Source organism: Eurosta solidaginis, chromosome 1 (genome assembly GCF_040869045.1).
Source record: "Eurosta solidaginis isolate ZX-2024a chromosome 1, ASM4086904v1, whole genome shotgun sequence".
Taxonomy (NCBI): Eukaryota; Metazoa; Arthropoda; class Insecta; order Diptera; family Tephritidae; genus Eurosta; species Eurosta solidaginis.
In genome coordinates this window covers 36,159,277-36,183,111 of record NC_090319.1, presented here as the reverse complement: position 1 = coordinate 36,183,111, position 23,835 = coordinate 36,159,277, and the positions used below count along the sequence as shown (strand labels likewise).

Here is a 23,835-nt window from a genome sequence, read left to right as displayed (position 1 = left end):
GATATAATAAAACAATGAAAAGTGAATTGATTTTAACCACTTTTGAACTTTTGGAAAATCGTTTTTTCCTCGAAATTCTACCTCATATTCTACAGTATATTAAATGAGATATTGTTTATTAGAGTCACACCAGAATTATGCCCACTACACTGCGTAAAGGCTGGACCTGACCTTTTGGTGAGGCTTCGTTCAATTGACTATACTGACGTTATTTTTTCATTCAAAAATTCGAGAAAATTTTAGTAAATAGTACAATGTATACTTATTGCAGCAGTTGTTATGAATTTACTCAATATCCTTCTGTTTTCCTCTAAAAAATTCCCTGATATATGCATTGATTTTTGGACGTGAAGGTGTCATAACCTCTTAAATAATTGTATTTAATTACGCTACAATTGAAAATTCCTATTAGAAAATAAAAAAATGAATACCTGGCACCATTTACCTTCGAGGAGATTTAGGCCGAGCTTCTCTTCCAATTTGCGTCGTACTCCTTTATAATTTTCCCAACAAATTGGCGTGATGGGCTCTGCTGCTTTAAGTCGACTCCGAATGACATCTGCAGGCCAGATGAATTTTCACTGAGAAGCTTTCCATGGCTGAAGTATACTCGGATTGTTTCGATATCGTGAACAAAGTTTCCTTTTGTTTCGCAAATCGTCTTCTAACTTCCGGCGGGAATAACAGCAAACACATTATTGAGCACCATCGAAAGACCACTAGTGCAATTGCGTTAACACAATGCGCTGATTCTGCGTATGGCGCTGGTATGAGCGCAATAAATTTATCAGCAGTACACAGATTTAAGGAGGATTTACATATGCATTTGTGTCGCGAATGAAGCTTCAAAGCGAAGCAATGCAATCAAAGTGTTTATGTAAGTCCGCCCTTAGACGATACAGATCAATCGGCTGTAGATAGATTATGAAGCACCAATTCGACCCAAGTGGCGTCGTCGTGGTGTTAGGGTAGCGTGGTCCGCTTACCACACCGAAGATCATGGGTTCAATTCTCGGTCAAAGCAACATCGAAAATTTGGAAAAAAAAATTTCAATTAGAAAAAGTTTTTCCAAGCGGGGTCACCCCTCGGCAGTGATTTGGCAAACACTCCGAGTGTATTTCTGCCATGAAAAGCTTCTCAGTGAAAATTCATCTGCCTTGTAGATGCCGTTCGGAGTCGACATAAAGAATGTAGGTCCCGTCCCGCCAATTTGTAGGAAAAATTAAAAAAGAGCACGACGCAAATTGGAAGAGAAGCCCGGCCTAAATCTCTTCGGAGGCTTGCAATTTTATTTATTTTAGTTCGACCCAACCTAAAATCCCCAATAAAATTTTACATAAAAAGTTAATTATCAAATTAATAACTAGTATTGTGTTCTCTAAACGATGCCAGAATTGCGATATAAAATTGTATTGGGTTTTGCACTTAAAGAAAAGCTATAGTACTAATGCTTAAGGAAAGGGTCGGCAGTTAAATGAAAAAATTAAGGCGCTATCGGGATCAAGGTTAAACTCTATTCAACTTTGACTAGAGTTTAAACTCGAACTGAAAAACCAGGCATTTATTAATAATATTATTTGTGCAATCTTGTTAAATTGAGAGAAATCAAACTCTGCCTATCATTCATCGCCGTAATAAAATTCTAGTTCGAGCGGTTTGAATGGAATTAAGAGCCAACTAACCATATCGTTAGCTTAATGTAAAAATGTGCTAAGTCACTTTTTACGAATTTTACAGGAGACAAAAACAACTGAATAATTTTTGAAATAACTTTTTTTTTCAAAACTGTGAATGAGGATACCTTAGTTGCAATACTTTTGAGTGTAGAAGCCTTGAAAAGGATAAATAAAAATCATGTATGCTAACCCAGCAGCTATTTTATGACTTAGCACGCTTTCCTCACTCAAAACAAATTTTTTCTCCTCACTTAGCACTTTTTACTCAATATGTTTTCCCATCACTCCTCCCCTTTAATGATTGAAAAATAACACTATTTATTTATTTATTTAACTATTTCTAACTATTGGCGGCCACCGTGGTGTGATGGTAGCGTGCTCCGCCTACCACACCGAATGCCCTGGGTTCACAGCCCGGGCAAAGGAACATCAAAATTTTAGAAATAGGGTTCTTTAATTAGAAGTATATTTTTCTAAGCGGGTTCGCCCCTCGGCAGTGTTTGGCAAGCACTCCGAGTGTATTTCTGCCATGAAAAGCTCTCAGTGAAAACTCACCTGCCTCGCAGATGCCGTTCGGAGTCGGCATAAAACAAGTAGGTCCCGTCCCGCCAATTTGTAGGAAAAAAGGAGCATGACGTAAATTGGAAGAGAAGCTCGGCCTAAAATCTCTTCGGAGGTTATCGCGCCTTACATTTAATTATTTATTTTATTTCTAACGGTTCTGATCTGGACTCTTTTGCCGGATGGTACGCAGACAATAACTTATTTTTAAATTCAAACAAATGCTGTATTGTGTCTTATTCCATAAAGACAACTGCCACAAACTTTATCAACAAACTAAATGCTAAATCTCTTAATCGTTGTCAAGAGAGTAAAGACTTGGGTGTAATTTTTGACTCCAAACTCTCTTTTTCTAGTCACACTGATTTCGTTGTTTCAAAATCTGTTGCAATGGTTGTGTTCAGTAGACGTAACCCCAGTGACTTTAAGGGCCCTATGACATTGAGGGCACTTTATATTTCCTTGGTCAGAAGTGGTGTTGAATATTGCTCAATAATATGGAATCCTTTCTATGTATCTAACTCCTATAAAATTGAAAAAATTCCAAAAATGTTTAGAAAATTGCTTTACGTGTGCTTCACTGGCCAGACGGCCTCCCATCACATACCAGCAGTCACAAATTGCTTGGTCTTCAGACTTTGCATGACTCATGCTTGCCTATAATGTAATAAACTTTAGCACGAATTGCTCTGATTTATCTACCTTGTTCATAGATTATTTATCGAAATAACTCATAAAACGAATTATGCTATGAATGAACCTATAACTAGGACTATACCTCTAGCAAATCGATTCAGTACTGTTATTAATTTAAATAACAGCTTATATAAGTGTAAGCTTGAATTGGTTTCTATTTTTGCTAGTCTGTGAGAAAGCATGTAGTTAGCGACATGTAATAATTGAAGTAGATAATAGGCAGCGCAAAGCATTTATCATACACCAAAGGAATGTCTCAATTGGGTAAATCCAATTTCAAGGGGTTGAGTTCGCAACCCTCTCAAGGGGTTCCCAGTACAATATATAGCTAATCCAAAGCAATTGTCAACTCACCTAACCGTGGCTCTGGCGACCCCAAGTTCCTCATGGCACTAGGGGGTGGGGAGGGCGGGATGGTCTATAAGGTTTAATGTGATCATATAAATCGTTCCCGAGATGTTCGAGCTAGTAGTACCTTAATAGTGCTTTGTTACCGGAACGTACCGGATCTATATCCGGCAAAGGGCCATCAACATCGATAACACTCCCCAAAGCTTTCGGGGAGTGTCTTTATCGTTAATACAACAACAGCAACAAAGCATTACTTTTAGACTGAATGAATTAAATAAATAAATGTCTAGTAATTCAGATTAATATTATTGACAGGTTGACTTAGCACATTTTTTTTAACAGATCACGACTTAGCACATTTACACATCATTGCCCACAGCACGTAAAAATTGAAAATTTAAATATTTTTTTTTTTTGTGATCGTTGTATTTTGAATTCAGTTTTAAAACTGCATTAAAATACAATTTTTCAGAAAAAGTGACTTAGCACATTTTCACATTAAGCTAACGATACGTATCCATTTCAATTAAAGTGGTGGAATTCATGAGACCGTCTAAAAACGGGGACAAAAAGAAGTACTTAATTACTAAATACATTGAAAATAATGATCACTAAAAAAATACGAGATTAAGAAGCGAGAATTCCGAGACCCGAGAAATCGAGAACTCTCAACTTGGTCGCTGTTTTGACAGTATTTACACTCTTTTTATTTTTTTACTTGTGTGTTTTCTTTTATTAAATTTCCTTTACAACGTTACTTCACTCAAATATATGTATTTATATAATTCTCGATATTCTCTCGAGATTCTCGACATTCAATTAAGTTGCTGCAATGGCAGTACTCTACGCATTTCGGTGTTTTTTAATAGTGGTATTGTGGGAATTTTCGTTTGTGCTCCAGAGTAAATCGTAAGATCTTTATAAAAAAGCCAGCGCATTGATTAAATAAAATTTCGAGAAGCTCGCATGCTTTACGAGTATTTCGGGATTCGAGAATATCGCGAGAAGGCGAGAAATCGTAAGCTCTAAGTTATAACAACACCCTTCATCATGCATATTCTAATAAAGTTTCGAACTCTTTCACTTGTTACATTTGTATATAAATCCGGATAATGTTTGCCGTCAACGATACAACGATCTTGTGCCACCGCCCAAAGTTGACCACTCACAACGCCTCCTGCTCCAGAATCTCCAAACCCCAAATCTGCTCCACATCCTGCACATATGATTAAATCGGGGTAATTTATCGTTGTTGGTATATTCGCATATGCATCCTTACATTGTTACGTGTTTCCTATTTGCACGGACTTAGTATTGAGGCGATAAGTAGGACGTCTACTATTTGCATTTGGCGAACCCCATCCACTAATTTGCACGGCCTATCGCGGTAATACGAGTAATGATGGATCATTGAAAAGTAATATTGGTTTTACTTCTTCATTCTTCTCAAAGGATCCATCCACTTTTACCATGAACCAATAAACAGATCCCGCATCAAAAAATGAGAGAGAAAAAAATCATAGTTAGCCGTGAAATAAATTTTCTCGGCGTGACGTCACGCTTTTGACAACATGTTTCATTACTGAGGCAGTGTTCAGACTTTATTCCTATCGGAGTATTTTGCTCCGTTCATACCTCCTACTACATTTTTTGTATCTCAAAGGTTTATTTGGGTCGATTTGAAAACTAAATAGTATTACTACCTAATATCTTTTGGTTGAAGTTTTTATTGTATACGTATGAAAAGCTGATAGTTTACAAGTGCCGATTGGATGCAATGACGTGAATTCTATGTTTATGTCTTCATACATGTTTGTTCACATTTTACTCACAGTTTTGTACTTTTTTTGTACGGAATGAGAAAAAAAGAAGTAAAATGTAAGCCAAAAATGTGTTCGGGTGTGATCTGCTAATCCTGGCAAAATTTAACATACAGCACTTCTTGAAGTACGTTGAGTCAGTGAGGTCAGCTAACCCTGTTTTGCGATAATAGTCGCCAATTGGGGGACCAACCGATGTAAAATCCTCCTCCAACTGTCTCTCCAAACTCTTTCCTCTGTTTACAAGTTGCCGGAGCGTATTCGTTCATCCGCATAGCATGCCTTAGCTTGCGAAGCCTTTGGATTTTCAATCACTGCACTATCGTCATGTCTGCGTAAAGCTCATATAACTCATCATTATACCTCCTTCGACACTCGCCGTCGACATCACGGATATAACTATAAACCTTCCGGAAAACTTTTATCTCGAATACTCCAAGAGCCATTTCATCTTCTCTCGACACCTTCCATGATTCCCAGCCATACATCAGGACAGGTATTATGAGTGACTTATAGAGCGAGAATTTTGTTCGTCGAGGGAGGACTTTACTTTTAAATTGCCTAAAGAAACACTAGTTGGCAAGTAATTCTCCGTTTGATTTCTAGGCCAACATTGTTTTTGTTTTTAATGCTGCTTCCCAAATGAACGAAATCCTTCACAGTCTCGAATTTATATCCGTCAACAGTGACGTAGCTACAAATGTCACGATGGCAGCAAGTACTTCGTCTTGTCCAAATTTACTGCAAGACCCACTTTTTTTTGCTTCTTTATCTTCGTCTCCATGTTTGAACAGCCCGGCGGGTATCCCGTCATTACTTGGCACCTTGTGATTTTTTAGCCGTGATTTTGGATGCCGGGGAGTGTTTTTCATCATCGGCGATCGGGGTATCGGGTTCGTCTCCCCCCACACTCTGTACGTCAGTTAACAGGTCGCCATTATCGTTCCTACAGGAATCTGCCCCGGTCTTGAAACCTTCTGTCATTAAAAGAGCATGAAACATGTATGGTAACCGAAAATAATAATATTTTTTCGCGATAAATATCCGGGAATATAGAATGTGGTGTGTTAATGGGAGCATTAATTGGGCATACTACACGTGCATCTGATAAGGCAGATAACTTTTTTTACTAAGAAACATTTTATGGCAAAAACACAATGGAAAGGTTTGCCAAGCCACCAAATCAATTTGATGTTAGTTGTTCGCCCGCTTTCAAAAAGGAAGAAAAAATATACTGCGAAAATTTTATTTTACTCCGGCGTAGTCGTTTGCTCAGATAACAGTTTTAAATACTCCGAACACTGGTAGCGAAATATGAGAGAAATGTAATAAATCGAAAAACTTCAAAAGCGCTACGTCATCAAACTTTTTTTTCAAATTCGATTACAAATACAACAATTCCGGAATGCGGGATCTTGGCTCATTCGATTATACACTTTTACCACAGCTATATCATAATCAGCATGTATACTCTTCACTTTCAGACGTTGCGCTCTGTATTTTTGATATAAGATTTTTGATAAATAAGATTTCAGCTGAACAAACAGATTTTGCTCCATCAAAATAACAAATTAAAATGTATTGTTTGATATTCTAGCGAAAAGAAATCAGCACCGCTTTGACAAAACATTTTGCTATACTTTTTCAAAAGAAAATTTCTTCGCAATTGTTTGTTTATATGTGGGCGAATCCCAAAAAGGGTCCATCATGAAACGAAAATAAAAAGTGGTCAGATTTTATATCTATCACTTGAGATTTAATGTCAAATATGTGTATGATGTGGAAATCAAATAGTTTATACTTTCCCCTTATCCTGGGCAGAGAAACATGATTTCAAAGAAGGGCTTCATCGGTTTTGCGAATTTGGATGTTTTACTAACAAAATATAACGTCCTTTCTTTATATTGTTGCGCTACTAAATCCAGATCCCTATTATTTTCCTAGTAAGCAAATGTGGACCTGAAATTAAAAAAGCTATCAGATGTTTAATAGGACTGTTTACTAAAATTTTTCGGAAATTTCGGGTAAAATTTTTTATTGGTGTCTAAAATTTGTCAAGTCCATTACCTCTCTTCCATTAGTTGATCCATATATTGGCCTAAAACTTTATTTATGTTTAGCCAACGAACAAAACTTATATTTTGTCAGAAATAGGGCATTTTGCGCAACGATTTAAAAAGATATTTTAGATTTCGAAAATCTACGGCCATTGGGTATATATGTATTTCACCTTCTGTTTTTCATTTAAGGCATGTAAAATTTCCCCTTAGTTTCGTTAAGTTTTGCATACTTTCACAAGCATTAAAAATTACATATATTTCTTGTCGAGTCCGAACCGCATTATATATGGTCATATATACTGTGACGAATATTAGAAAAATTAAGGGATACTATCATCTCTAAGCCGATACTAAGCAGTGACTTGTATGCACATCAACAAATCAATCAATATGTCTCCCCATATGTCCATACAAGCAGCGGAGAGTAACGCACAAACACATGCATATATCTGACATACTCCCAAAAGTAAGCAATCATTTGTGCAAGTATCACTCACATATACACACGCATGAGCTATGAGAGAAGCTATAAAATCGTGTATCTGTAGTTATAGCTGAGTAATTTTATAGCTGATAACTACCTAGTAAGTTCTGGAAATAGAAGCGCCTAGAAATATGTCAACGAGGAAACCGTACAGTATAAAAGCAGCAACAGTTGAGGCACGACAATCAGTTTGGTTTAAGCAAGCTATCAGTTGCGAAGTATAAGTGTTATTGTGAAGTACCTTAATAAAGGCCATTTTGCATTGTTCAATATTGGAGTTATTTATTCCACAGTTTAGTGATTCGAACGTTAGCAGAAGATTTGGAATAATCGGAATTTCACTAAATTCGTTACAAATAATATGTATTTCCATTTTTGAGGTAACGACAATTTTTGCTTCAAATATTGTAAAATCCGCTCAGTCCGGTGCTCATGTTCTCATTTATGCAGGTTGAAATGCGTACGAATGCCGCGTCCGTAACCCAGGACTTCCCATATGTATTTGCGAAGTTGAATAGTGTTAATAAGTTGACAAGTGTACAATGAATGACTTTTAATGAAAAGTACACGTTATTAGTTTTATCTGTTTTCAAGCTGGTAATATTCCATCGTACACTGCGAAAAAACCAGAGTTGGGAGCAATGCACAAAATTTTGATCGACAATACTGCTCGAACTTAAGTGGGCTGACATAATCAAGATCTTGCCATAAGTATTAATGACGCGTTAATTTTTTATAGATTTAAACGTCTGTTCACATATTCGTAAAGCAAACCCTTTGCTTTATCCAAAAGGGGCGCATCCCAACCTAATCTAACCATCCACGTTAATGCAGTGTTGTGTCTTTTATACAATTTAATCTTAACGCTCCGGTTTTTACATTAACAAATAAATAATGTGAATATTAGTAGAACTATTTCAAGATCATTTAAAAAAAAAAGTATATCAGAGGAAAATTACGGCCTACCTTTTTAAGAAATCCAACATATTATTCTTGTAATTATCACTGTGTGGTCATTTTCGCGACTGCGAACATTTCGCGATTTGTTGGGACTATTCAAAGGTTATTTTCTTGATGGTCTTGGTACTATTTTCATGATCATATTGTAATGATTTGCAAATCCTCTTATTTGCCCTTTTGCTAAGTTCGATCACTAAACTGTTGAATAAATAACTCCAATATTGAAAAATGGAAAAATGGCCTTTATTAAAGTACTTCACAATAACACTTATACTTTGCAACTAGCTTGCTTAACAACCAAACTGATTGATAGCTTAAATGAAACTCCCTCTTCGCCTCTACTGTCACGCCTTTTATAGTTTTTGATTTCTCATTGCATACTTCCAGGCTTTTGCATTCCAGAACTTACTAGTTAGTTTCAGCTACAAAATCTCCAGCCACAACTACGTTTATAACTTCTCATTTGAGTAATACTTGCACAAATTATTGCCCTCTCTTGTGACAACTCAGATAAGATATATGCATGTGCTTCTCCGCTGCTCGTATACGTACATATGTGTAGGCGCAATTATTTATGTAGATACATAACGATTGAATTATTGATGTGAATTCACGTCACTGCTTAGCATCGGCCTGGAGATGGCAGACCCCTTAGTGTTGCTAATATTCGTAACACTGCCCTCCACCTAAGTCTGATCGTCCCGATCAGACAAATCTCTCGATCTAAACCAGGCATGCTTAACCAACGAACCGATATCATATCGTTACGATAATTAACGTTAATAAACGAAACAAAGTCATTTCGTTTCGTTTATTAACGTTAAGGACGTCAAATTAACGAAATGATTTTGTTTCGTTTTCTGCCATATCAAACGAAATCAAATCGTTTATGTTGATTATTAATTTCAAACTATGCTGGCAAAGCTGATCGTTGGCGGAGTCATTAAAGCTGGAGACATTGGTGCTTTATCGGTAACCGTATCGGTAACCTTATAACAGCTGATTCGACCAACCTTATGAGAATCAATGCAATCGATTATTGGTGCCGCTAAGGTCGTAACCGTATCGTAACCAACCAATTGGGTTTTGGTTTACCGTCGTAACGATAAACAGCTGATTACGTTAGCGATACGGATACAGCGATACGACATACGGCACCAATTACTCCGGCTTAAAGGTGAAAGCATTAGCCAGGCCGATTGCAACTTTTCTCATGAATTTTGACAGTACGAACATTTCTCAGAGTATTTTTAACATTACTACCAACGAATTACACAAACAAATTACATGGAGTTTGTGTGTGTATGTCCGCTCGCTGTTACAACCTTACGGCTTCACCATGGCTATAGCATTGCCAGCACAATTCAAACATAAAGTATCACGTTTTTTTTAACGTTTTTAACGTTAACGAAAGCTTTTCGTTTCGGTTAAAAACGAGATACAATTTATCTTGATAATTTCTTTATCGATAATATTTCGAAGTGTTTCAACGGAAACGGTGGAAATTTTTTGATAAACGATTAGCTTAACGTTAAGGTGCACCCCTGATCTAAACGCTGCTAGCCTCTCCAAATGAACCACTTTCATTTTGGTTCGTGGTTTGCCAATGGTTTGTATGCGGTACACTACATCGTTAATCCGTTTTACAACTTTGTATGGGCCTTTCCAGTTACACTGCAATTTCGGGACAAACCTTTTTTCCGTTATGGGTTGTATAGCAGCACCAAATCTCCTTCCTGAAACCCTTCCGAATTAATTGCTTTATCGTACCTCGCTTTCATCTTGTCACTCATAATCTTTGCTCGTTGCCTTACCAGATCGTGTATCTCTCTCAGCTCGTCTTCCAAGACACCAGTGGATTTCTTGACATTCCTCTCCGCATCGGCATCTATCCCATACTTCAAATCAGCTGGCAGTCGAAGGTCATTGCCAAAAATTACCTTTGCGGGAGTTTGGCCCGTTGTCTCATGTACTGCCGATCGGTAGGATATCAAGAATAATGATATGTGTGTATCCCAGTCCTTATGGTACTTGTCTACTACTTTTCTTAAATGCTCCTCCAACGTTATATTGAAACGTTCCACCATGCCATCGGACTGAGGATGCAATGCAGTTGTCCGTGTTTTCCGAATGCCCAACTTCTTGCACATTTCTTGGAACACAGCTGATTCAAAATTCCTGCCTTGGTCAGAATTTAAGTCCATTGGTACACCATACCTTGCAACCCATTCGTTTGTAACCACTTCTGCTACTGTTTCTGCTTCTTGGTTTGGGATTGGGTATACTTCTGGCCATTTGCTGAAATAATCCATAACCACCAGTACGTATTTGTTTCCGCGGTTGCTAGTAGGAAATGGACCTGCGACATCCATGGCGATCCTTTCAAATGGTGCACCTGAAATATACTGCTTCATCTGGCCATGACTTCGTGGTTTGGCACCTTTCGCTCTGTTGCAAACCTCGCAGTTGGCAATCCACTGGGTGACCGACTGACGGCAACCAACTCAATAGAATCTCTGCTTAATTTTCTCAAGCGTCTTCGTGATTCCAAGATGACCTCCACTTGGACCATTATGCAGCTCGCTGAGCACGTCAGGAATCCTCTTTCTGGGAACAACTATCAGTGTCTTCTTGCATTGACCATCCTCACTCTCCCATACTCGATGAAGGCAACCGGACATCAATTCTAAACTGCTCCACTGTGCCCAATATGACTTCGCAATGGGACTCTCTGCTGACATCTCTTCTCTGTTTGGTCTTTTGTTTCGTTCGAGCCCTTGCATAACATGTGACAGATCTGTATCTTCTAGCTGATACTTTCTTAGTTGTTCCTTGTCCCATTCATCCGTACACGTTATAGTCATTAGCCGGACATCTGTAATGTCTTCTTTAGCCTCGGCCCTTGAACAGTGCTTGCATTCCAAACTACATGGTCTTCGTGACATTGCATAGGCATTTCCATGGGTACTACCTTTCCGATGCTCAATGGAAAAGTCATAGCTTTGTAGTCGCTCGATCCACCGTGCCAATTGTCCTTCCGGATTATCGAACTGCAGAAGCCATTTTAACGCTGCGTGATCTGTCCTGACACGGAATCGCTGGCCGTAGAGGTATTTGCGAAAATGTTTAATGCACTCTACCAGTGCCAACAGCTATCTCCGCGTAACGCAGTAGTTCCTCTCTGTTTTTCCAATCGAACGGCTGTAATATGCAACTACCTTCTCCTGTCCATCAACCAGTTGTGACAAAACGCTATAGGGTACGCTGAAAAAATCTGGTACAAATCGGCGGTAATATGTGCACAGGCCAAGGACATTTCTCAATTCATGTAGGTTCTGTGGTCTTGGCCAATCCTTTACAGCCTCTATCTTTTCGCTTGCAGTGCAGATGCCCTCTGTCGTTACCTTGTGACCCAAATAATTTACTTCCTTTTTAAACAGCGCACACTTTTTGGGACTTAACTTCAGGCCAGCGCCAGCTATTCTCTGGAAAACTACCTCCAAGTTCTTAAGATGTTCATCCAAGTTCTTGCCCAATACGATGATGTCGTCCAGGTACACCAAGCATGTTTTCCAATGTAGACTTTCAGTACCTGGTCCATGAGTCTCTCAAAAGTAGCTGGTGCATTACAGAGTCCAAAAGGCATTACTGTAAATTGCCAAAGACCATCACCGACACTGAAGGCTGTTTTCTCTTTATCTTCCTCCTTCACCTCAACTTGCCAGTAGCCGCTTTTCAAGTCCAGTGTGGAAAACCATTTCGTACCAAATAGCGAGTCCAGAGTGTCGTCAATTCTTGGCAATGGGTAGCTATCCTTTTTCGTAACGTCATTCAACTTCCGGTAGTCCACACAAAACCTCATTTTTCCATCCTTCTTCTTTACAAGTACTACCGGTGAGCTCCATGGACTAGCTGATGGTTCGATGACGCCGCTGTCGATTCTTGTACGATTTGACTCACAACTTCCCGTTTCGCCAGTGGAACACTACGAGGAGCTTGACGTATCGGCCTCGCGTCTCCAGTGTCAATTTGATGTTTCACAACATTGGTGCGGCCTGGTTTGGAACCATCCTGGTTAAATATGTTCGCGTACTTTAGGAGCATTTGTTTTGCCTTTCTCTGATAATCTGGATCTAGCCCCTCCCTCCATGCCGTGATATCATTCGAAAGATCAGTATTACTAGATGAAACGTGTTCCTGGAGCTGTTCACAGTTAATAACTACTTCAGCCTCTTGGCATCTTCCCAAAACAGCTCCTTTGGTCAAATTGAATGGTGACTTGAACTCATTGAGTATTCTTACCGGAATACGTCCATCTTGTTTTGTCATAGCCAGGGTTTTTCCTACAAGTATGTTTATTGCTGATTTGTTTGCTGCTTCGACAACCCACAATCTCCATCAACCTTTGCCCAGATGACTGCTTCGGATTTTGGTGGTATTTGCTGACTCTCTTCCACCAGCACTCGTTTGCTGCTGAAGCCTCTCTCGTAGCCGAAATTAAGTGGCACATCCATGTTCTTATATCGCATCGTCTTGCTTTGCATATCGATCTTGATGCCTTGGTTGATTAAGAAGTCCACTCCAATTATCCGTGGCCTCTCCCGTGGCTGTACGTAATCTTGCTCCAAGCAATGGTCTTATCTTCTTGTTGACTAAATCTGATCGAATGATGGAATGGGATGCCCCCGTATCTACAGTCAGTAAACGTTCCTTTCCATCCACATGTCCTCCAACAGTAGGATTGCTTGATCTTCTTCCAATTTGCGAGATAGAGATTATGGGGCATTCAATTGAGGGAGCCAGCTGTCGCCCCTTGCGGCTGACTCGCTTTAGTTTAACGATTGAGTGGATTTTGAGATTTGCTTCTCTCCTTCAGCTCTGCGTTTACGGCCACCCACATTGCTGGAACTGTTAGGATTGGTACTGCAATAACGTGCAATGTGCCCTGGCTTTCCACATTTAAAGCATTTGACGGCACCATCGTTTTTCTGCTGCGTTCCTTTTAATGCTTCCAAAATTGTGTCTACCCAGTCTGGCCTTTCCACTTCCACGCGATGAGCATTGTATGTGGGCTTACTCAAAAGTGACGCTGTTTCCTGAGTCAGCGCATGGGATATCGTTTCTGCGAATGTGGGTTTTGGGTTTGCATATGTCGCTCGCTTCGTTTCTACGTCCCGTATGCCGTTTATAAAACTCTGGATTTTTACCCTCTCGGTGTACTCCACGGGTGCGCCCGCATTTGCCAAATGAGCCAACCTTTCAACATCCGAAGCAAACTCTTGCAAAGTCTCATTAGCTTTTTGGTAACTGCTTTGCAATTCTATTTGATACATCTGTTTCCTGTGTTCGCTTCCGTACCTTCGTTCTACAGCAGCCATCAATGCGTCATAACTGTTCCGTTCGTACTCTGGAATAGCCTGTAAGATTTCCGCGGCAGGCCCTTTCAGTGCCACGAACAGAGCTGCAACTTTATCTTCAGCATTCCAGTGGTTCACTGCTGCGGTCTTCTCAAACTGTAGCTTAAATACCTGAAAAGGGACAGAACCGTCAAAGGATGGTGTCTTTACCTTTGGATTACTCGCGGAAACTGTTGGGCGATTTATTTGCAACTCCTGTATATGACCTTTCAAAGCTTCTATCTCGGCATCCGTTTTTTCCTCGAGCTGTACAATTTTTGTATTCTGTGCTTCTAACTGCGAAGACATTTGTGCCACCTGCAATGATAAGTGCTCCTCTTGTGCTTCCATCTTGGATGTAATCTGTGTGGACATTTTTGAAATACGCGTTTCTTGTGCTTCAATCTTCGGTGTTATTTCTGACGACATTCCTGCAATACGTGTCTTCTGTTCTTCCATCTTGGATGTTATACGGTTCTCCTGGGATTCTAGTTGAGAAGCCACTGTCGATGTTTGAGCAGATATTGCAGCCAAAATCATGTTCAAGTCTGTGCTCGTAACTGTCTGCGTAACTGTCTCTTCCATTTTTGTTGTTTCCTCGCCATCAAGATGAAAGTCATACTCTTCCAAGTCAATTCCTTCTAATTCCATTGCCTCTCGTAGTCGTGCCTGAAGTTCGAGTTTAATGCCGGTTGTATTCAATTCACGGCTCTCCAACTCCTTCTTCAGTTGCTGGATCTTCAATTCACTGAACTTTGCCATGTCCTTGTTGTCCTCTGGAATTTATTCAACAATTCCTCTTCTGACACCAATTGTATCGAATTTACTTGCAAATCCTCTTATTTGCCCTTTTGCTAAGTTCGATCACTAAACTGTTGAATAAATAACTCCAATATTGAATAATGGAAAAATGGCCTTTATTAAAGTACTTCACAATAACACTTATACTTTGCAACTAGCTTGCTTAACAACCAAACTGATTGATAGCTCAAATGAAACTCCTTCTTCGCCTCTACTGTCACGCCTTTTATACTTTTTGATTTCTCATTGCATACTTCCAGGCTTTTCCATTCCAGAACTTACAAGTTGTGTCAGCTACAAAATAGCCAGCCACAACTACGTTTATAACTTCTCATTTGAGTAATACTTGCACAAATTATTGCCCTCTCTTGTGACAACTCAGATAAGATATATACATGTGTTTGTGCATTGCTTCTTCGCTGCTCGTATACGTACATATGTGTAGACGCAATTATTGATTCGTTTATGTAGATACATAATGATTGAATTATTGATGTGAATTCATGTCACTGCTTAGCATCGGCCTGGAGATGGCAGTACCCCTTAGTGTTGCTAATATTCGTAACAATATCTTAGCATATGGTAATAGTTTTATGTTGTATTTTATTCGTGCGGACGTCTCATTAACACTTAACTCAAGGTCATGATTAAGTCAGCCAACTTAAGTTCGAGCATTGTAAATGCTAAAAATTTAGGGCACTGCTCCCAACTCTGGTTTTGTCGCAGTATATGATGGAATATTAGCAGCTTGGAAACAGATAAAACAAATTACGTATACCGTTCTTAAAAATAAATTCATTGTATACATGTCAACTTAATAACACTATCCAGCTTCGCAAATACATATGGGCAACTCCATGGTAACAGACGCGACATTCGCACGAATTTCAACCTGCATAAAATAGAACCTGAGCAGCGGACAAGCGGATATTACAATAATTGAATTGTGGGTACCTCAAAAATGGAAAACCATTTGTATTTTTTTTTTTTTTTTTATTTAATTTATTTATTTATTACAGCTGTTTAGGTGTAAATCTTAAAATTGTTACTAAGTTGAGTTGTATACCGTAATAGGGGCATTAATTCAAAAATCATTCATTAAGAGGACCATCAAAATTCTTTAAACATTTAAAAGATGTTTTTATTTCTTCAATTTGAAAAAGTTTCAATGTACATATAATTTTGCATATGCATTGTGATTTCCACTTCAATATAAAACTTTTTGAACAGTTCTGTTATTGATTATAAAAACTTATAGCGAGCATTTGATCAGAAAATTGTCTTTTGTTATAAACGACATTCGGAGATACCTATCCAAACCAATTAAACATATAAAGAATATACAAGGATTTTATCTTTGCAACGATGTTCTTTGTTGGTCAAAAATCGATACCAAGATTGAATAGGCGGTGAAAACCTTATCTTAGTGGACCCGGCAGTTGGCATATACCCTGCCATGTTCCAAATTTCGAGTACTTAGAGCGATCGTTGAATGGCTTATGATAATATTGCATGGGTGCATAAGACTGAAAATATACGCAACTCTTGGAGAACTGCTGGTGTAGTTTTCATACCACAGGCGGGGAAGATAAGTCATATGTATCCGAAAGGCTTAACATCATTCCTGCTCAAAACCTTTGAGAGGCTGATAGATGTGTCAGTTAAGTTCAACATGGATGGAAGACCATTATTCACAAAATCAGTAGACAGGCGCACGCCGCAAGGCGGGGTTTAGCCTGTGTATTTGTGTTGTTGATACCATGACACCAACGCAAGGCCAGTATCAACTCAGTGAGTTAGCACTGTAACACCAAGGGTATTTTTGCCGATGCTTAGCACTGAGTTGGTGGCTTTACATACGCCAATAAGTCGAAATATGTTTGTGTGTCAGGCAAGAGTTTGGTGTTATTGGCGCTACTGGCGACACTGACTGCGGCAGGGCTGATAGTTCAGCATGAGAACATAACAAAGCAATAATCGCTTCTTTTAATAATTTGGGAAAATTTTAAACAACGTGACATCGGACGGACAAGGCGAAAGCTGTTTCGATTATACCTTGTAAATCTCTTCAAAGCCTTTTCTGCCGGGAGTGGGATTTGAACCCGCACTCCTACGATGGTTGAAGTGTTACAAACGCATTCAGCCACGTCATGCCGTGGTTGTTGTAAACTTTATCCCAATTGCCTTCCTTGCATATTTTATTCTTTTTGCACAGTACATACTTTGTATGTAATCATGTGTTAAAGTAATGCAGTTTAATGCGTTTAACACAATGTTATGCATTATGAGTAGATTGTACGTACTTTTTACGAAGAACGGCAGATTGAGCGACACAGGCGCCGTCTGACATGAGAAAGTAGCCAACTCCCAACATTTTTTGCAAACAAAGCATGAAAAGAAGAATTTGATGTTCGCTTTTGCTAAGGGTGCTTTCACACTTTGCAAGTGAAATTATTTTTCCCACTCGTTGGTACTTTTCTAACATTTTTCACAGTTACAGGCCAACCTAATAAAACCGCACTGCGTTATTTTAGCGCACGTAAACAACCGGCGTTTTTTGCCCCAACCCAAATAAACATGCGTTGCGACAATGTAAAGCATGTGTGCAAACGTCAAATCTAAAATGTCACGCAGAACGAAAATTGGAAATCGAGTTAGGTTTTTACGCTGCAAATTCAGTTTGGGTTGCTCTCATAGAAGTTGTATGTGCATGAGAGATTTTTGACAGAAAATGACTTACGTGCGTTTATATTAGGTTGGCTTGTTAGAAACTGCAATTTAAAAAATGAATACGACACAACATATGTAAGCAAGCATTTTTCTTGTATAATGAGAATGTTTATAACAGTGCTTGTTGTTGTTGTTGTAGCGATAAGATTTCTCCGCGAAGGCTTTGGGGAGTGTTATCGATGTGATGGTCCTTTGCCGGATACAGATCCGGTACGCTCCGGTAATATAGCACCATTAAGGTGCTGGCCCGAACATCTCGGGAACGATTTATATGGCCACATTAAACCTTCAGTGCTTCGCGTAATTTTGTATGTGAATGGGCAAAGGGAAATAAACTTCAATTGCTAAGTCTGAAGTTCCTTTATATTTACAAACGCAACATCTTGGTTGATTGTGGCGATGTTACTGGCATGCATAAAATTGCGTTGAACGCATCTATATGAATAACTGCATTGCGTCACGGAACGTACCGGATAACACTCCCCAAAACCTTCTGGGAGTGCCCTTATATTTTATACAACAACAACAACAACAACGTCCTAATAAGATTGGGTGAGACTAAGAGAAGCCGACAAGTGCACCTGATCGACTAAACAGGAAAGGCGTTGACCCAAGTGCGAGGCTGAAAAGTGTCGAAGATCATGTGCAGGTCCTACGAACTTACTCTTATCATTAAAAAGGGAGGACTGTAGAGTTATGACAGGTATTCTGATGGAAGTGCGGGTTAGAAGAGGAAGGAAAAAGTGGAGCACGTTTTGTGCACTTGCCCTGCGCTCGACAGCCTAAGACACCAGCTATTAGGAGTGATACAGCTATCAGATCTATAAGCAACAAGTGGCATAGGTGATTAAATGCTTCAGTATTTGACAAGAGGATTACATAGGTCCTGGTTCTTAATAGGGATTTTCCTGTTGGTCGTTAAACAAACTTCTGGTAGCACTATTGACTCATTCAGCCTATATGAGGTCCACTCCGACCGCAAGTTCAACCTAAGCTAACCTTATAACTTTTAGAAACTTCCATATTAACCAAATAATTAATTGGATCAATTATTTGTATCATAGAAGACATTATATGCAGCTTTCGGTTGATTCCCATAAAATTATGCCCAACGAAAGTAAATTGTTTCGCTCTGGGTTGAAACTTTTACGGAAACTCCCATACATTTGTATGAAGATATTGAATTAAGATGCATTTATTTTCCAGGTTTTAAGCTAAACAATACGAAGGTCGTGAGAACATTTTCATTCAACGAGTTACATTAAATAAACAATGCACATTCTTTACAGAGCATTTGTAATTAGACTATAAAATATTTAGATAAAACTGAATGCGAACTAAATATCAATTACTTAAATATGTATGTAATTAATTTATTTGCATTAATTACACAGGACGACGAAATATAAAAAAAGTCCAGGTCCAAGAATGAAATAATAATTTTCCTTTTACCTTTTTTAATTTTTCTCGCTTTCCTTCCCTCCACACCCTCCTCAACTTCCACTCTTATATATAGGATCGCTATATCAAATACTGGATATCTAATTAAATAAGCTGCGTAGACCGTGGCGGAGTGGGGTTTTCTTGCGCCGGGGAAAATATTTTTCCAACGTCTAAGAGAAATCCAAATCTAAAATTAAGGCCATTTAGTCGTGTAAATCTTAAACGTATTTCTTGTTGGAGATGATCGAGAACACTTTTCATAACCCGAGAAATTTCACATTCTGCGGAAACACCAATATCTCTAGCCGATTCTCCGGGCATTTCACGGCGCCTTCTTACACGTTTTACTAGTTATATCAATATCCCATTTTTCACAAAGAGAATTCGCTTTTTCTATTGCTTCTTCGCAGAGAGTGTCTCGAATTTCGCATAGTTCAGTCGCTAATGATTTTACATCATGATACGCTTCTCTAAAATTCATTCCCGGATCAATCCTCCTTAAGAAATAAACTAATGATATAAAACTAAAATTAATATATTTTGCAACAGAACTGTAGCTTCGCTTCTGGTGTCACTTGTGGTGTTAGTGTCCTCTGCTAATTGTTCTAACTGTTCTACTACATTATCTAGCCCATCGACGATAACGCTAGCCGCTTGTATTCTGGCGCTCCATTGTGTTTCACATTCACCTTTGACAGTTTTTGTTAAAGTATTTTTTAATAATTTCCAGCGTAACGTTGAACGTGAGAAAAAAAGGTATATGCTTTCAATTATTCCACAACCTGTCGCAAGTGTTCAGGATATATGGATGCATTTTTTAGTATAGAAAATTTTTCCCCAAATAATATTTTCCAGAAATCAGTTATAATAAAAATGCAAATTATCCAGGAAGATCTGCTTTGTGGACCATTTGGTGCCTCTGTGAGTAGCGGCCGGGGCAAGATGGCAGCCCCCCTCACTACGCCACTGTGCGTAGATAAAGCGAATTTAGTTGTGTTAGAGCCAAAAACTCTCCTCGAAAGCTTTGAGGCGCATTAAAATGTATGCAGTCCTTTGCCGGATATAAAAGTTGTATGAAGCGCAGACTGAAAGCAGAGTCAATGGTGTCGTTCGTCGTATCGCTGTAGTCGTATCTCTAACGTAATCAGCTGTTTATCGTTACGGCGGAAAACCAAAAACCAATTGGTTGGCTACGATACGGTTACGACCTTAGCGGCACCAATAATCGATTGCATTGATTCCCATAAGGTTGGTCGAATCAGCTGTTATAAGGCTACTGATACGGTTACCAATAACGCACCAATGTCGGCAGCTTAACCCTGAACGTGAATGAAAGCACGAGAATGTTAATGAAAATTGAAGTTGTCAGAGTTTCGACATCTCAATTCGCACGGACGGATCTAAAATGACGTTTGGATTGGAAGCGTAATCTTTGCAGCACCTCCGACCACCCATATCTATGTGTTTCCCAGAGTCAGCATGTAAAATATTACTGGATACAAAACAGGAGAGCCATCTTTTTCAATAGCCTGTCAGCTCTCTGAGATTTCGGTTTTGCAACGATAACATCAAGTCTGATCGGTTGGCGAAGGCAGTGGGCCATGGAAGTCGCTAGTTGATAAAGCGTTTCCCTGATCTGAATGCTGAGACATCATAAAATACAGGACAACGAGGCCGATGAGTTAGTACGGGGTCTTTTTATCCTGAAACTCATCAAGGCTCGCATCTTGTAGCACTGGCTCAGAAAAGCTTATAATAAATGGATGCGTTTGTAGTGCTGTAGATTTCCCAAGAGCATGTGGCCATCATACAATGAAAATCTATGTTGTTGTTGTTGAAGCGGAGCTCCAATAACCTCTAACGCAAGTCCGAAGAAACTTGCAGTTTCAACAGGGCTGTTAGAGTCGTTGGTTCCACAATTCAATTGAAAAGAAGGTTGTTATCATGTGGAGACACATTACATGCGGGACATACATTGCATATGTCGGGGTTGATTTTGGATAAGTAAGAGCTTAACCCCTTGCAGTATCAAAATCAGAGTTGTGCTAGAGTGACGCGCGTCTCCCTGGGAAGACTCCTTTCTTCAACTGACAGTGTTGCGTACTTGACGTTAAGAACGGGGTTTGCCGGGCATTTAGCGGCATAGGACTTTGCCAACTTTTTGTGAATGACTCTGAAAACCTTTTTGTGCTTTTTTACCTCAAACGGCTGAATTCTTTTGCACTGGATTTCTTACTAGTGCTTGAGGAGATGACTTCTTATGTCCCTGGAAGGCGGGGATTCATCAATCAGATGTCTGTTAGGATGCCCAGATTTCTGATAATTTAACAAAAACTGTTTGCACAGCATTTTGCTGGGAGTATTCCCGCCTCACTGTGATGGTGACATAAGAACATATCTTATGACTATTATAAGCGCGTTGTTTTAAAAGGCCTGCAGGTTCTTCCAGACATTGTGAATCAAACTAAGTGTGATATCTTCTGCATAGACGTCAAAATTCCAAAGTGATTGGATCACCTGATTTGTAATTGACTATCGCTGTCTCATTCTGTATCTCTTTCTATCACCCGCTGAAGATATGCGCCGCCAAAACGCTAAAAAGTAGCCATATTGAACATCCTGTCAGGCAGTTGTTGACAGATAAGATATCACACTTATGCCGTCATCCAGTAAGTTTTACAGCTCCGGCTCACGCTCAATTCTCACTGGAATGCTCTGGATCATTGAGAGACTTGAAAAGCAGATGTTGTGATGTTTTCGCACACGTGAAATGTGATCGGCAGATGTCGCCGCTGTTTTTCATTTAACTCATACGGCTAAAGGCTAAGCAGCGACATCTATTTTTGAAAAAGTAGGTTTATTAAAGGCAGCGTTGCGAAACTAAAGACAAGTAATTAAGAAATTATCTGGTTCACAAATTGAACCAGACTTCTACCTGCATTTATCTGGCTCATATCGTTGTTGTTGCATTTATATGCAAAATTATTTATCTGGCTTAGGATCTTTCCACCGGATGATGGCTTTAGTTTCATTCACAATGCTTCCAGATGAGTTTTCATGGCAGAAATTATAGATGAATGGATTTGCGAGTGCATCGAGAGGGCGCTGTAAAAATGCAGTTTTGTGTCAATGATGCCACTCCAAACAAAAATTAATACATCAGAATATGGGGATTTTTGACATACATTTCGGCTATTTTATAGTTTCAATCATTTAATAAAATGAAAGTCGAAAAATATTCATTTCTTTAAACTTATTTTACAATAATACGACTAGTTAGAGTTAAATATAAACAAATCTAAGTAAAATTTACATTCTGATTAAATTAATTAGTCAAATATTGTAATGCATTTAACTCAAAGGCAAAACCAAATATTCTTTTGAAATTTAAGTAAATCGGACCTAGGATATAATAGTTAACATCATTTATTGGATAGGGCTTATCTTACATGTCTGAAGTTCCAGGTTCTGTGATCAAAATTGACTGGTTGCATCGGGACTTCATATTTACAAAACTCGTTTTTAGTGATAACTTTTGAACGGGAAATAATATTTACCCTCCGCGTTCGAACTAATAATATTTACACTAAAATAAGTAGTTTTTATCTTTTTTCCGATAATTTTTGAACCCATTTCTACAGTTGTAGGTCAAACTAAAGTTTACCGAAATTTTTGGCCCGTTTTTCGTTTTAGCTGGCACATTTTTTGTTCTGGCACCCACTTCAGCTGGCGCGAGGGATTTATCTGTGATTGTTGCTAGAGAGAGAGAGCGTAAACAAATGTTTCGTATCAAGCATGGTTCAACTATATACAGGTTGGCTCATCTGTAAAGCAACAAAATATGTCTGTTCAAATTGTCAAAATCTGTGTATTGGTGTTGGTGCGAATGGTATGGAATGGAAACATAAAACTTAGCAGTTTTTGTATGTGTAAGTAAAATGTTGCCAATGTGTTGGTTTCATTTTGAGTTTGCCATCTCCTTTTGACAATCCCTTCGACCATGCAATGACATAAATAAAATCAGCTGATGAGATGAGCCAACCTGTACATAATTGAACCATGGTATCAAGTCATCTTTGGCAGAAATACACTCGCAGTGTCTGCCAAATTACTGCCGAGCGGCGATTTCGCTTAGGAAAACTGTCTTCTAGTTGAAAAAACGTTTTCTAAATTTTTGATGTTGCTTTGCCCGGGAGTTGAATCCAGAATCTTCGGTGTGGCAGGCGGAGCACGCTACCATCACACCATGGCGACCGCCAAACAGATAGTACGTACTTAATTTTGACAAAAGATATTCCCCAATGTCAGAAAAAAGTATCACTACTGATAGTTTAACTGTTAAAAAATCAAATGACGACGAAGAATCGCGGTAAAAGTGATAACCAAATCAAAAAAAAAAAAAATCATTTGTCATTTAGAAAATATTAAATATTATATTTAGTTTATGTTTCTTTGCTTCTGAAGTGCATTATTATTTTATATTATACCGATATAATTAATAATTATTACTAAAATTTGATTGTAACGACCTTTTTACTTTGACTTTATCAAACTGTGATTTTTGCCGGCTCAAGGTCCAATGTAATAAAACACTTTTTTAAATATTTCCCAATATATTTCAATCTCCTTCGGAGATCGTCTTCAGGGGCTATAACAATAACAAACAAATATTCACATATAAAACTGAATACAATTTTTCCATACATACATACATTAATTATCTTGTCCGATACACGACACTTGTTAATTCGCCATGCAGTTCAGAACTAATTTTTTTTTTTTTTTTTTTGTTCTTTTGTGAGTCAAGTAAGTGTCTATAAATATGTGAGCAATTTTCTGTGTCCGTTTTGTAATTT

The 23,835-nt window shown here is 38.7% G+C and overlaps 2 protein-coding genes and 1 long non-coding RNA gene across 3 annotated transcripts in view; 1 reads left to right on the top strand and 2 right to left on the bottom strand.

Moving 5' to 3' along the window:
* LOC137251676 (MYG1 protein) overlaps window positions 1-23,835 on the top strand; it is a 139,169-nt gene that overhangs the window by 94,635 nt on the left and 20,699 nt on the right. The gene's annotated exons all lie outside the window — the stretch shown is intronic.
* The window catches only part of LOC137251578 (solute carrier family 2, facilitated glucose transporter member 8), a 112,734-nt gene that overhangs the window by 87,990 nt on the left and 909 nt on the right, over window positions 1-23,835 (bottom strand). The gene's annotated exons all lie outside the window — the stretch shown is intronic.
* On the bottom strand, window positions 3,989-4,759 carry LOC137251685 (uncharacterized). The gene is made up of 2 exons (XR_010953313.1): window positions 4,565-4,759; window positions 3,989-4,501 (listed from the first exon to the last, which is right to left on the bottom strand). It is a non-coding gene; the product is annotated as an uncharacterized lncRNA (long non-coding RNA).